The sequence below is a fragment of the Trachypithecus francoisi genome, unplaced genomic scaffold (assembly GCF_009764315.1).
Source record: "Trachypithecus francoisi isolate TF-2019V2 unplaced genomic scaffold, Tfra_2.0 Lachesis_group5, whole genome shotgun sequence".
Classification (NCBI taxonomy): Eukaryota; Metazoa; Chordata; class Mammalia; order Primates; family Cercopithecidae; genus Trachypithecus; species Trachypithecus francoisi.
Genome location: NW_022681470.1, coordinates 100,678,272 through 100,691,332, shown reverse-complemented (window position 1 = coordinate 100,691,332; position 13,061 = coordinate 100,678,272). Strand labels below are relative to the sequence as shown.

Here is a 13,061-nt window from a genome sequence, read left to right as displayed (position 1 = left end):
AGATTTCATGGGTAGCATAAGGAAGTGGTTACAAAAGAAAAAAGATAGATCCATTAATGAGGTAACAAATTATTGCCTTTAGGTAGGAATAGACCATGGCTGGGTAGTAAATGATGAAAGAGAAATACAGAGAGAGAGAGAAAGAGAGACAGACAAAGAGAGTTTAGTGAATTGTCCAGGTGACACACTGATGAGGGAGTAAAAGGACACTCTGAGTTAGTGCCCTCAGGACACACAGTGAACAGTGATCATGAAAAGAGTGGGCTCAATAATTTTCCATAAAATGTGCTCAAGTTTCCCTGCAGTCACCATGAGAATACAGCTTTTGAGGTATGGTCAACCTTCAGTAGGTTAGTAAATGATAAGGGTAGGAAGAAATGGAAACCTAAACATTTACTGCAATGAAAACCAACAGCAATATTAGTAGGAGTAATTCAGGCTTGGCTGACAAGATGAAATCACTATTTTCAGCATGTACTGTTTTCCCTGCACTTGGCGTCTCTAGGTGTCAACAGCAAATTAACTGTCCACAATTTCTCAGACTCACCTGGGACCTGCGGCCTCTTGGTCCTCCTTTTTCACTTCATCACACCAGTGTCCTGCAAATAAATTCAGATGGGGCCTCTTACATGAAGCAGTTCTTCCTTGCACACAGAAACATTCCTCTGTCCAATCCTAACACAGGGACATCAGTCTTCTCAGTGTGGGAACAGAAGACTTTGAGAGAAACATAACCGGAGGCCTGAGGTCAAGTCTTGAGAGAACTGACTTGGTTCCTTTCAGGAGCCTTGGGCAAAATTCCCCTGTTTTGGAATGTTATCTTCCCAGTGTGATCTGTCCTAGGTTTGTGTACACAAATGAGCAATGACTTTCCCAATAGATTTTAGGCAAATAGTTCTAACACCTCGTAGGAGAGATACTGCAATATTCAGGTTTCTCACATCAAATACCCAGGATTTGATAGTTTACGAGATTGTGGACACTGAGATTTCATGCAGGGGTGTAATATACCAGCTCTTGAGTTACAATGAGACTTGGTTCTACACAGAAGCATCAGCTATTATGGCTTTTGTGGGTGAAAAGTCAGTCATTTATCTAGAAAACATACCAGCAAGATGATGGACAGATGAGCTAAAACAAGCCAACTGAGAAGACACAGAAAATGGGGATAAATTCAGTGAAACCTGGGTCACATCTTCCACTGAGAGGTAGACAAGGGTGACACCGGTCTTGGGCAGGTAGAGAACCGCACAGACATGCTTTGGGAACAAAACTCATAAGGAACTTTGTAGCTGGCAAGAGACATTTAATTCAGATGAGCTGATCTGACAGACAACTCCTGGGCATATGCTGCACGGCTTGGTGTGAGTTTGCCACACCTGCCTTGAGTTCAATGTCCTGACAGTCAGTCCAGGGTGCCATGGGTATGGCCTGAGGCTAGGAAGAGAGCAAAGCTCACTGACCCACCCCATGCCTGTGCTTCAGACTCAACTCCAGAGTGATTGAAATCTACATTGATATGTAGGTTCAGCCCACAGTGATGGCAACTCTCAGCCCGATCAGGGGAGCAAGGCCCAAAGATTATGGGGTCCACCTGGGACATGGACTGGAGCTTCACCACCTTCACAATGGAGTACTCACTGCCTATGTCAAGAGCCAAGTTGACTTGCTGTTCCTCTAATGAGGGAAAGGTGCTCCTGTAAGACTGGTATGAGGCAGACATGTCAGGAGGAATTGAGAGAGTCAAATAACCTTCATCCCAGGATTCCTGGGGAGCTTCCTCCTCTTCAGACTCCTGCAGATTCCTGATGAGCCAGGCAGGACAGGGATGACAGAAGATTAAACCAACAAAGATTAGACAACAAAGCCTTTCAACTGATCCAATGGGAAACAGAATCGATTGGTCACAAAAAGTAAAGGCATTTTTCCTTCAAGAGAAAAAAAGCTATCCTTCTAAATGCAGGGTGGAAAGTGACTGTCTTGGGGAGAGATCAAAAACATGCAGGTCATGCTTAGTGCATTTGCCACAGATGAGCCACTGCAGAGCACCCAGACTCTCCCTGTAAACTACCATCATGACTTGCAGCACAGACACTAACACAGGATTTCAAGTACTTTGCATAAATTGTGTTGAATTTTCCATGCAGCATTCAAGTGAACAGAGCTCTTGTGGCAGTGCAGACACAGATCTTGTGTGCTAAGGGCCCCATTTTCCCAATATTTTGATATAATATGTTTATTTTTTCAGTTTCTTTTCTTGCACAAATACTAGCAAACATACAACAAATGGGCAGAAAGCGTATATGCATCTCTCCCTGGATTTAAACACGTGGGAGAGAACAGGCGACACCAAGAAATCCCTGTTTGGTTAGTTCACCTGGCTCATCTGATTGCAGGTTCCTATCTTGAGAGGACTACAAAATTAAAGCCAATACAAGTGCCATGAATAGCCCATAACAGTGTTAATAAGGACAATTTGTAGCTGAGTGAATGAAAGAAATCGTTCTATTCATCACTTCCTCGTTTTCCCTAAATCTACAATCTCCAGGTGTCACTACTGAATTAACAGCTCACAATTCCACAGCATTACCTGGGAGACACTGGCCCTTTTTCTTCCTCTTCTTCATGATCACTTTCATTTTCTGTAAATAAATTCAGAGAAGCAGGTCACATTAAGCAATTCACACTTCACATATGACCAAATCACTGTCCAGTCATAGCACAAGGACCTAACTATTCTCAGGGCAAGAACATGGATTCTGACATGAATATTCTAGGGTGGTCTAGATTAAGTCTGGTGAGAAGTAGATGACCCTGCTTTCCAGACCCACAGGCCAAAATTTCCCTCTGTGGGTAGACCATAATGCCATATTCCCTGCCTGAGTCTATGCAAGTTAAACAAATTTTTTTCCCAAAAAAATCTCCAAAAATTGGTCAAGCTACTTTGTGAGAGTGTTGCTGCAATACTGACTTATCTCACCAGATAACATGGTCATTGAATGTTTAAAGGCATCTATATATGAGACTGGACTGATGGATGAATTCTAACAACTCTGTCTTAAAAAATAATCTGCGATTTGGGAGGCCAAGGTGGATGGATCACTTGAGGCCAGGAGTTCGAGACCAGCCTGGCCAACATGGTGAAACCTTGTCTCTACTAAAAATATAAAAATTAGCCAGGCATGGTGGTGTGCACTTCTGGTCCCAGCTACTCAGGAGGCTGAGGCAGGAAAATCGCTTGAACCCAGGAGGCAGAGGTTGCAGTGAGCCGAGACTGCCACTGAACTCCAGCCTGGGTGACAGAGTGAGACTCTGTCTCAAAAAAAAAAAATCTGTGATGCTACAAAGAAACATTGGCCATGATGGGGTGGAGAACTCAGGCCCAGCCTTGCTCTATGGAGACACATCAGCAAGGTAAAGAATAAATGTTTCCATCCTGGTTTCAAGGTGACTGTGCAGCTAAGCAAGCTGATTTTTTTTTTTTTTTTGAGACGGAGTCTCGCTCTGTCGCCCAGGCTGGAGTGCAGTGGCCGGATCTCAGCTCACTGCAAGCTCCGCCTCCCGGGTTCACGCCATTCTCCTGCCTCAGCCTCCCGAGTAGCTGGGACTACAGGCGCCCGCCATCTCGCCCGGCTAGTTTTTTTTTTTGTATTTTTTAGTAGAGACGGGGTTTCACCGTGTTAGCCAGGATGGTCTCGATCTCCTGACCTCGTGATCCACCCGTCTCGGCCTCCCAAAGTGCTGGGATTACAGGCTTGAGCCACCGCGCCCGGTCGCAAGCTGATTTAAAGGAGATCAAGACTGAAGCTGAGAGCAGTAAAACTGGGGGAACAATATCTCCAAATACAAAGGCAAGGCTGCCAGTTTCCTTAAAAAGGCATAAAAACTCCATGGACTTTGTTCAGGGACAGATGACATAATGACAGATGATGAGAGATATTGGATCCAAGCTAGAAGGCTTGATAGATACCTCCTGTATACCTCCTGGACAAAGGTGACTATGAGTTTGTCCCAATTGCCTGGGGTCCATGACACTGGGGACAGGGAGACAGGGCTGAGGAGGAGAGGAAAACTCCCTAAACCACCTGACATCTGTGTTTAGTACCCCATCCTAATTTCTGATTCAAACCAATTTGTTTGTATAGAGCTCTTTTTCAGAGTTGATCTTCCTCAGCCTAGACAGAGGTATGAGGGGCAGAGAATATAGAGTCTACCTGGGAGAATGTGTAGAGCATCCTCCCATTCATCATGAGAGGATTCACTGTCTACAACCAGTGCAGAGTCAACTTTGTCTTCCTCAAATGTGATTTTGGTGTTCCTGTGAGGCTGGTTGGACTCAGAAGGGCCATAGCTATTTGAACAAGTGACGGCACATTCCTCCACTGAGTCCTCAGGGACTTCCTTTTCTTCTGCCTTCCGCACCTCCCTGATGAGCCAGCGGGGAGATGACAAAAGATTAAACACAGAGAGATTGGACCCTCAATTGGACCCAGGGAGTCCTAGCCAGTTTTGACAGAGGTATAAGAGAATTGTCCCAAAAAGCAAACAGGTGGCTCCCTGTAAGAGGGAACAGGCACCCCTCCTTTCTCTGCAAGAGATTGTGGATGCCATGGGAGCCAAAGAGGAAGGGAGCAGCTGGTGTTCATTGCACTGGGAAGATAGGAGCTGAGGAGCATGGAGGCTCAGCTATCGCTGTGTGTGCAGGCATGACACACACAGAGATACACACATGAAGAACCATACAGCTGCTACACCGTGTGCCAAAACTGGGTTGCATTTAAATACTGTGACCAAAGGAATACAGGCTCTTGAGCCACTGTAGGCCCTTCTGGGTCTTTTTAAAAAAATAATATTGTGAAATGTACAATTTTTTTCTAGGTACTTCTCTTGATGTTTACAGTTTCTAGAAACTTCCTAAATAATTCCTCTGCTTTTTACCTCTTTACTATTTTTTTGAGACACATTCTCACTCTGTCACCCAGGCTGGTGTGCAGTGGCATGATCTCGGCTCACCGCAACCTCTGCCTCCTGGATTCAAGCGATTCTCCTGCCTCAGCCTCCCATGTAGCTGGGAATACAGGTGTCCCCCACCACACCTGGCTAATTTTTGTATTTTTAGTAGAGATGAGATTTTGCCATGTTGGCCAGGCTGGTCTCAAACTGCTGACCTCAGGTGATCCACCCACCTTGGCCTCCCAAAGTGCTGGGATTACAGGTGTGAGCCACTGTGCCTGGCCCACCTCTTTACTATTTATCTTTCTTAACAAGAACCTGAAGACAATCATGTAGAAAGCAGCTTTGCATCTCCTCCTGGTTTTCATTATAGGAGAGAACAGTTCTCCTCTGTGAGTGCAGGAAGTCCCTAGGGCTGGTGACTTCATCCAGGGTCATGCTTACAAGGCCCATGAAGACAATGGACCAGGCCTATTTCCTTGTTGGGTGAGCATATGAAATCAGTGCACTCTGCAGCTTTCTTTATCCTGCATCTGAAATCTGTGACTACCTTCAACTCCTTCGTATTCTAAGACCTTTTCCATGGTTTATCCACCCACTACCCGCTCCTGATTGTTCAGTGTAAGCTGGGGACTGGTGACTCTTGTACTTTATGAATCTCCTCATCTTTATCATTTCCACTATCACCTTCATCATTCTCTGCAAACAAATACAGAAGTTTCCATTTAAATATTCCTCACTTCACACACTGCAAGCACAGTGAGCCCTGTGTGCACAGAGACATGAACATCTATGATGGGTCAGCGTTGAAGTGAAAGCTCTCATGTTTTATCTTTAATAAAATGCCCTGGCATGGTTTCCTGATCCATCAGGCAATGCATTTCTGATCTGGAGGGCCACCAGCAAGATGTGGCCAAATATTGAAAAGATGTTTTGCTCCCCATATCACTGGAGGCTTGTCCAGCATCTTTCTGGACTTTGGCAGCTGTCTCCCCCATCCTGCCACAGATCTGATTCCCAGGCACAGGCTCGGTGTCCTGTCACAGCTCTCACATTTAGAATCTATTTCTTTCTCTTAGGGGAGAACAAACAACCTTATCCCACCTTTCTTCATGCATTGGGAGACTCACAAGCCCTCCAAGTTGGCTTCTGCTGTGTTATTCAGGGACATTCTCTCCATGGGCAGTGCTCCAGTCTGAAGCACTTCCTACAACCAAATGCCCCCACATCAAGTGCCTTCTCCAACACCACACGGCGAGGGGCTTCATCTCACTTTGAAAGGTAATCATAATTGTTCCCATATTTGAATGCTGTATCTACCATTGAAGAGACAATTTGACCCCTTTGCAGGTTTAGACAAAGAAATCCAGAAAGGATAAATCAATCACTCACCCACAGTTACTAAGGACATTGCTGAAGATACAGCCTGGGAACCTTCATTCTTAGTCCTGGACTCTTTTTACTCTAACAGCTTGCCTTCTGTCATAGCCTCCTTCCTGTCCTTTAAAACTGAATGGGTATGACCTCTTGCTCCAAAGACATGACTATCAAGGAGGAGGAGACATTTGCAATACTGTGACCTCTAACCCCATGGACTTCTTACCTCTGTTCCTACCCAGGAAGTCCTGGTCATGTCATGGCCATATATGTTTAATGGAAAGAAACACCACCGACATAACTGTCATTGGGAAAGTATGGAGGTGTAGAGTCTCTCATAAGCCTGGGCTTTGTGTCATCAGGGCCTGTGGTCACCTTACCTGGGCTGAGCTTGTGGACAAGGTGCTCTGCCAGCCTGCTCTCAGAGGTCCTGCCCCTGGGAGTTGTCAGAATCATCAGGGGTGAGAAGGACCTTGAGATGCTGATTCAGTGAGAGGAAGGCATCTCTCCCTTCCTGTAACATGTCCTGTAACTGGGCCAGCTCTCAGGTCTGAGCGTGAACAGAGACTTTATGTTGCCTAAGGTGGAATAGTAGAGAAAATTTAACAGTGGAAAGGGATGAGTGATCCATTCTAATATTGCAACAAAGGAGCCCTCCATGCAGAAAGTCAGTACATATTAAGGGAAATGCCTGTGGCAAAGGAAAGGAAAATATATTTTTTTATTTAAAAACAGGTCTTCCCCTCTGCAACAGAGAGAGAGAGAGCTCCTGGAAGATTTTTCAGCATTCCATTCATCTTTTTCTTCTGTAACCAAATGAGTTCCAAAAGGATTTTCCTTCAATTTCTCATTTTGGTTGTGGACATTTTCATGTTAAAATACACATAGTGCAGTATTCAGTGACTGGACACAAAGCTGTGCACAGAAATGTGGCCAGGTACAACTGGAAAGATGGAAAAAGAAAAGAATGACACGGTCGAGAAGGCAATATTGGTTGAACAAATGAGAAGCCCAAGTCAGTCAGGAGGTCATTCTGACTAAGAGTAAATGCAGTGGTGATTGCACAGCATTTTGAGTATACTAACTGCTGCTGGGTAGTTCACTTTCCTTTGGTTAATTTTGTGTTATGCAAATTTCACCTCAACAATTACTTGTTTGAAAAAGAGAAAACGAGGCAACCCATAACTTACTATTATTGTTCTCTGTTTTACAAATATTTGTGTGACATGTGCCTGCCATGGCAATTCCTGCCCTTCCCCTGGCCCAGCTTAGCGCTTACTTCTCCCCGCTGAGCTGCTGTACCGAGATTCACACACCTGCCCACCTGCCTGCCCCCACGGGGCCCCCTCAGCTGAGCTCCTCCGCTTGCCTGAGCTTCTCTGCCAGCTTCTCCTCCTTGAACTTCAGTTCATCCCTCAGCATAGATTTTATCAGGTCTTTGCACTCTTCATATTCTAAGACAGACACGCCTGCCTCAGTGGAAGGCTGGATATGCTGCTGTGGTCACAGCCTACAGGGCAGGAGCCAGGTCCATCCCAAGGACAAAACTGTCCCCAGTTCCAGGCTGTAGGCAGGGATTTCCACATCTTTACTCTTCAGCCTCCCGACTTTCTGGCGTCTGATACTCCCCACTTAGACATAGGAAAAAAGAAGCTCAGGGGCACACGAAGCAACTCGACAAGATGATTCACCTGTAAGGAGGCAGGGTCAGAATTCACAGCCCCTGAGGTCTGACTCTGAATCATGGGACGCTTTCCCAAGCCTTGCAGCCTCTCCTGCACTGGGGAATGAAGTAGTGATTTTCTGTACAGCTAGGAAGGCTTCTAGGACTATGAGACTGCGAAAGGAAAATATCCTGGCCCCCAAAATCACGAAGGAAAACTCAAGCTGGGAACTGCTTAGGGCAAACCTGCCTCCCATTCTATTCAGTCACTCCTCTGCTCACTGAGATAGATACATATCTGATTTGCCTCCTTTGGAAAGGCTAATCACATACTCAAAATAATGTAACCATTTGTGTGTCACCTATCTGTGACCTGGAAGCTCCCTTCCCTGGTAGCTCCCTCTCCACTTTGAGTTTTCCTGCCTTTGCTTCAAGTTTTCCTGTCTTTCCAGACAGAACCAATTTACCTCTTACATATATTGATTCATGTCTCACGTCTCCCAATGTATGAAACTAAGCTATGCCCCGACCACCTTGGGCACATGTCGTCAGGTCTTCCTGAGGCTATGTCCTGGCGCATCCTTAACCTTGGCAAAATAAACCTTCCAAATTAACTGAGACCTGTCTCAGATTTGTTGGGTTCACATTTTGGTAACCACCACTGGGGGATTCTGAGTAGAGATGCCCCTGATCTTTGACAAATGTGTCAGTGCTTGGTACCAGCATGAACTAACTTTATAGCTCAAGCCAATAGGACAATTTGCTGAGGCCTGAGAGCACCCCCTCCAGATAATGCTTGATCTACGCAAATTTGGTCAAGATCTTAAATTTATTTTACTGTACAACTCTTTTTTTTTCTGGAGTTTTGCTTGCTGTCAACAGGAAGGCAAGTTTTCCTGCTTCCATGACAATGGAATGCAGGTAACTCCTTTATGAAGTTCGAGCTCACTTCTTCCAACAGGGAAGATGAGTTGTTTTTCCTGCTTCTAGGATGCTGGAGAGCAGTATACAGCCTGAGACCAATCACTAGGTAAGAAACTGGTTTGGGATTGTATCTTGCAATTTCCTTTTAAATGACTAAAATAAGCATTTAACCAGCTGGTGTTAATTTCTGCTTACACTTAGAGTGCTCAGAAATCATATAATTTGGGTCTTCCTGCCTTTGCTTCAAGTTGTCCCGCCTTTCCAGACTGAACAAATGTACTTCTTACATACATTAATTGACGTCTCGTGACCACCTTGGGCACGGTCAGGTCTTCCTGAAGCTGTGTCCCGGGTGCATCCTCAACCTTGGCAAAATAAACTTTCTAAATTAACTGAGACCCGTCTCAGATTTTCTGTCTTCACAGGATTGATTTTTTTTTTTTAAGCTGGGAATTTTAAGCACCAATATGTTCAAGATTTTAAAAATCATATCTGGATATAATTGCATAAAATATGAGGCATAAGACCATAAGGCCATGAAGGAAGCATGCCCAAATACTAATCAAATTTCTGTTAAGTTAGAAACAGTAGAATGAAGAACTAATAGTGTTTACTCTGTGCCAACAACTATTCCAGGAGGTTTACAAGCAATAGGTGGTGTAATTCATTGCAGCAATTTACCGAGGTAGGTATCATTATAACACCCATGAACAGATGAGGAAACTGAGGCACAGAGAAGATGAGCAACTTGGATGGAGCCCAGGAAACTGACCCAAGGTTCCTGCTTCACACACTGCTACCTCCACAAAGTCTTGGGAGCTCTCTTTTTCCCTCTTTAGAAATAAGAGCCTGGGCCAGGTACCATGGCTCATGCCTGTAATCCAAGCACTTTGGGAGGCCGAGGCGGGTGGATCACCTGATGTCAGAAGTTCGAGAGCAGCCTGACCAACATGGAGAAACCCCATCTCTACTAAAAATTCAAAAATTAACTGGATATGATAGCGCATGCCTGTAATCTCAGCTGCTTCGGAGGCTGAGGCAGGAGAATCGCTTGAACCCGGGAGGCGGAGGTTGTGGTGAGTTGAGATTGGGCCATTGCACTCCAATCTGGGCAACAAAAACAAAACTCCATCTCAAAAAAAAAAAAAGAGAAATAACAGCCTGTGCCCCAGGAAGCAGGACTTTCCTCTCACCAGGGTACTCCTTGCTCTTGATGCGGTCACTTATGGATACCACAATTTCTATTAGGTGCAGACTACTCTTTAAGCTACTTGGAGTTGGTACTGTGTGCTATCACCACGTTTCCACCAGGGTTCTCAGCATGGAACTTTGCCTATCAGGCCTCAATAGCCTGAATTGAATGGAAATTCATTAGTCCCAGATACGTAAAGCCACAGATTAGATGCTATTTTTCTGCAGGATCTTATATGGTACAGAGAGAATTCTTGTAAACACAATTTAGCCTCTTGCTGAGAAAAACAGGTGGTTCTGTTCCTATGTCAGACACCAATAACTGGTATTTTAACTCTAGTTCCACCCCACACCAAATTACAAACATGAAAAGCTGCTGAACACTTTGTGCCTCTGTTTTCCATCTTTAAGAAAATGAGGTTAAAATACCCTCTTCTTTTTTCCTAGAAGCATGGAAAGGATGAAATTAATTTTGATTAAGAGAGCATTTCACCTCTCAGGGAGAAGATGGGTAATCATTCATCATTTTTGATATAGTGAACCTATAGAACTTACTGTACTTCTTCAGCTGGTTGGCCAGGGAGTAGGTAGTAGTTTGAAATATAAGAAATTTCTCTTTGAGGTCTCAGAACTGCTGTTTGCTCTCTGCCAGCTGTAAGCGCAATTCTTGGTTGATTTCTAGGATGTTCATCTCTGCCCTTTCACTCGACAAAAGGCTGGCAGAAACAGTCACGCTGACATTTGTGCCAGAAGAGGTAGAGCCAGGGACTAGGGAGAAGAAACTCAAACACATAATGGGTTGAAAACTGGTGAAATCAAATAGGTTTGATCAGGACTGAGGGATGACAATAACTGGAATTGTTATCTTACCGCTGAGAAAACCTTGATCACTCCCCACAGCACTTTAGAGTCCTTAACCACAAAAACAGGGTCTGAGATGCCAGACATTTGAGCCAAAGGCACTGCTTGTAGCTCAGACTCTGACAAGAGTGAGGCAGATAGTGCCAGGTAATGGCCTGCAGTTGCAATAACAGAATTAGAAGGTGGGAATGGCATGGAATCTTAGGAGCCGTGCATTACAGTTGCCCAGGCTTTGCTGAAATACAAGGCCCCTTGGTCTTACCTGAGGGTCACCACTGAGGGGGACCATTTGTTCAGCAGTCATTCTCAGTATTTGTGTACTTTTGTGACAATGCCACAGACCCATCTCTTTCCCAATACATCTAAGCATATTCCTCATTGTTCGTTTCTTGTGTGTACCAGTCAGAAACAGTTTCCCAACGAGTTATATTTTCTTAATGGTAGTCATGAAGTCACCACACCTTCTCTTTCAATTAAAACAGATCTGAAGGCTTTTCCACAAGTAAAAGATATTAAACTGTTAGACTGCCGTGATATTCTCAGGGTCTTCTGCATTTTTTTTCTGTATCTACTGAAAAGTGAATGAATAATTCATTTTTAAAGAATGTTTTCTTTCCTGTCTCAGTATTCTTGCTGCATCTCTTTGTTAGGTTGATTTCTATTCTCTTACTGGATCGGAATTTTGGCTTTCCATTGCACTTAAGACAAGTTTGACATCATTACCTTCAAAGTTTTTCTTCTATGCGTGGGTTGATTTGTTTTCTAATGTCAGTGAACACTACATTTTATACTTGTCACTTATCGATGTCATTCTAGTTCCACAAGAGCTCTTTTCAAGGTATCAAGTAATCCAAATTATTTATACATATATCTCCTGAAAACATGTGTGACCATCTATCATGGGAAGTTTTGTAAACCTGATACTATTTTGTTGTTTTCATTCAGTTTTCTCGTATAATGAACAGAACAGGGTTGTGAGCAGTTCTTATGGAACATCGTTTGACATATATATATTTTCTGAGTTTGTCTAACACCATTGAAGTGTGGTTGCATTCCACTAACAGAACATGGCAAGATCAAGGGGGCAAGACATGGTTAGGGTTGGTTGGTGGTCCTCAGTGTTTCTATGCAGTAGAAGGTGAGTTTGAGGTGAGAGGAACGAGTAGGAGAGAGTAATCCCCTGAACCACCTACTCACTTTCTCAGCTTTTATCCCCACCTGGGTTTTGTGAGCCTGGGACTGGGGAGATAGTCCCATAGCCCAGGTCTCCTAAGTTTGGCTGCTGGACTTGAGTGATTTGAGGGTGCAATGAGCGTGACCCTGGGCTACTCAGCATTCATGTGGAAGTGAAGGACAGAAGACTGGGTCAATCTCATTTGAAAGCATACCTCTCAGCAGTCCCCAACGTCCTGCAACTACGCTGTGTAAGGACATTGCTTTGAAATGTATCAATGTAAATAAATTTATTTTCTGGTGTCTATGAGACCTGACATTATATGGCAGGAAAAAAATTTGTAAAATTTCATTAAAAAATTTGTAAAATTTCTTTATTTTAAAAATGGTGGCCGGGCACGGTGGCTCAAGCCTGTAATCCCAGCACTTTGGGAGGCCGAGACGGGCAGATCACGATGTCAGGAGATCGAGACCATCCTGGCTAACACGGTGAAACCCCGTCTCTACTAAAAACTACAAAAAACTAGCCGGGCGAGGTGGTGGCGCCTGTAGTCCCAGCTACTCGGGAGGCTGAGGCAGGAGAATGGCATGAACCCGGGAGGCAGAGCTTGCAGTGAGCTGAGATCCGGCCACAGCACTCCAGCCTGGGTGACAGAGCGAGACTCCGTCTCAAAAAAAAAAAAAAAAATGGTGAAGGCCGGGTGCAATGGCTTACGCCTGTAATTCCAGCACTTTGGGAGGCCGAGGCAGGTGGATCACCTGAGGTCAGGAGTTCAAGACCAGCCTGGCCAACACGGAGAAATCCCATATCTACTAAAAAAAAAAAAAAAAAAAAATACAAAATTAGCCAGGCATGGTGGTGCATGCCTGTAATCCCAGCTACTTGGGAGGATGAGGCAGGAGAATTCCTTGAACCCGG

At 44.5% G+C, this 13,061-nt stretch overlaps 1 pseudogene across 1 annotated transcript; it reads right to left on the bottom strand.

The window, feature by feature from the left end:
- Window positions 1–60: 60 nt before the first annotated feature.
- LOC117074142 lies at window positions 61–12,403 on the bottom strand (annotated as a pseudogene). The gene is made up of 9 exons (XR_004433516.1): window positions 12,358–12,403; window positions 10,664–10,876; window positions 7,655–7,784; window positions 6,711–6,908; window positions 5,583–5,652; window positions 4,215–4,429; window positions 2,591–2,642; window positions 1,642–1,805; window positions 61–599 (listed from the first exon to the last, which is right to left on the bottom strand). The product of XR_004433516.1 is annotated as a neuroblastoma breakpoint family member 10-like (transcript).
- Between the last annotated feature and the right edge of the window lie 658 nt (window positions 12,404–13,061).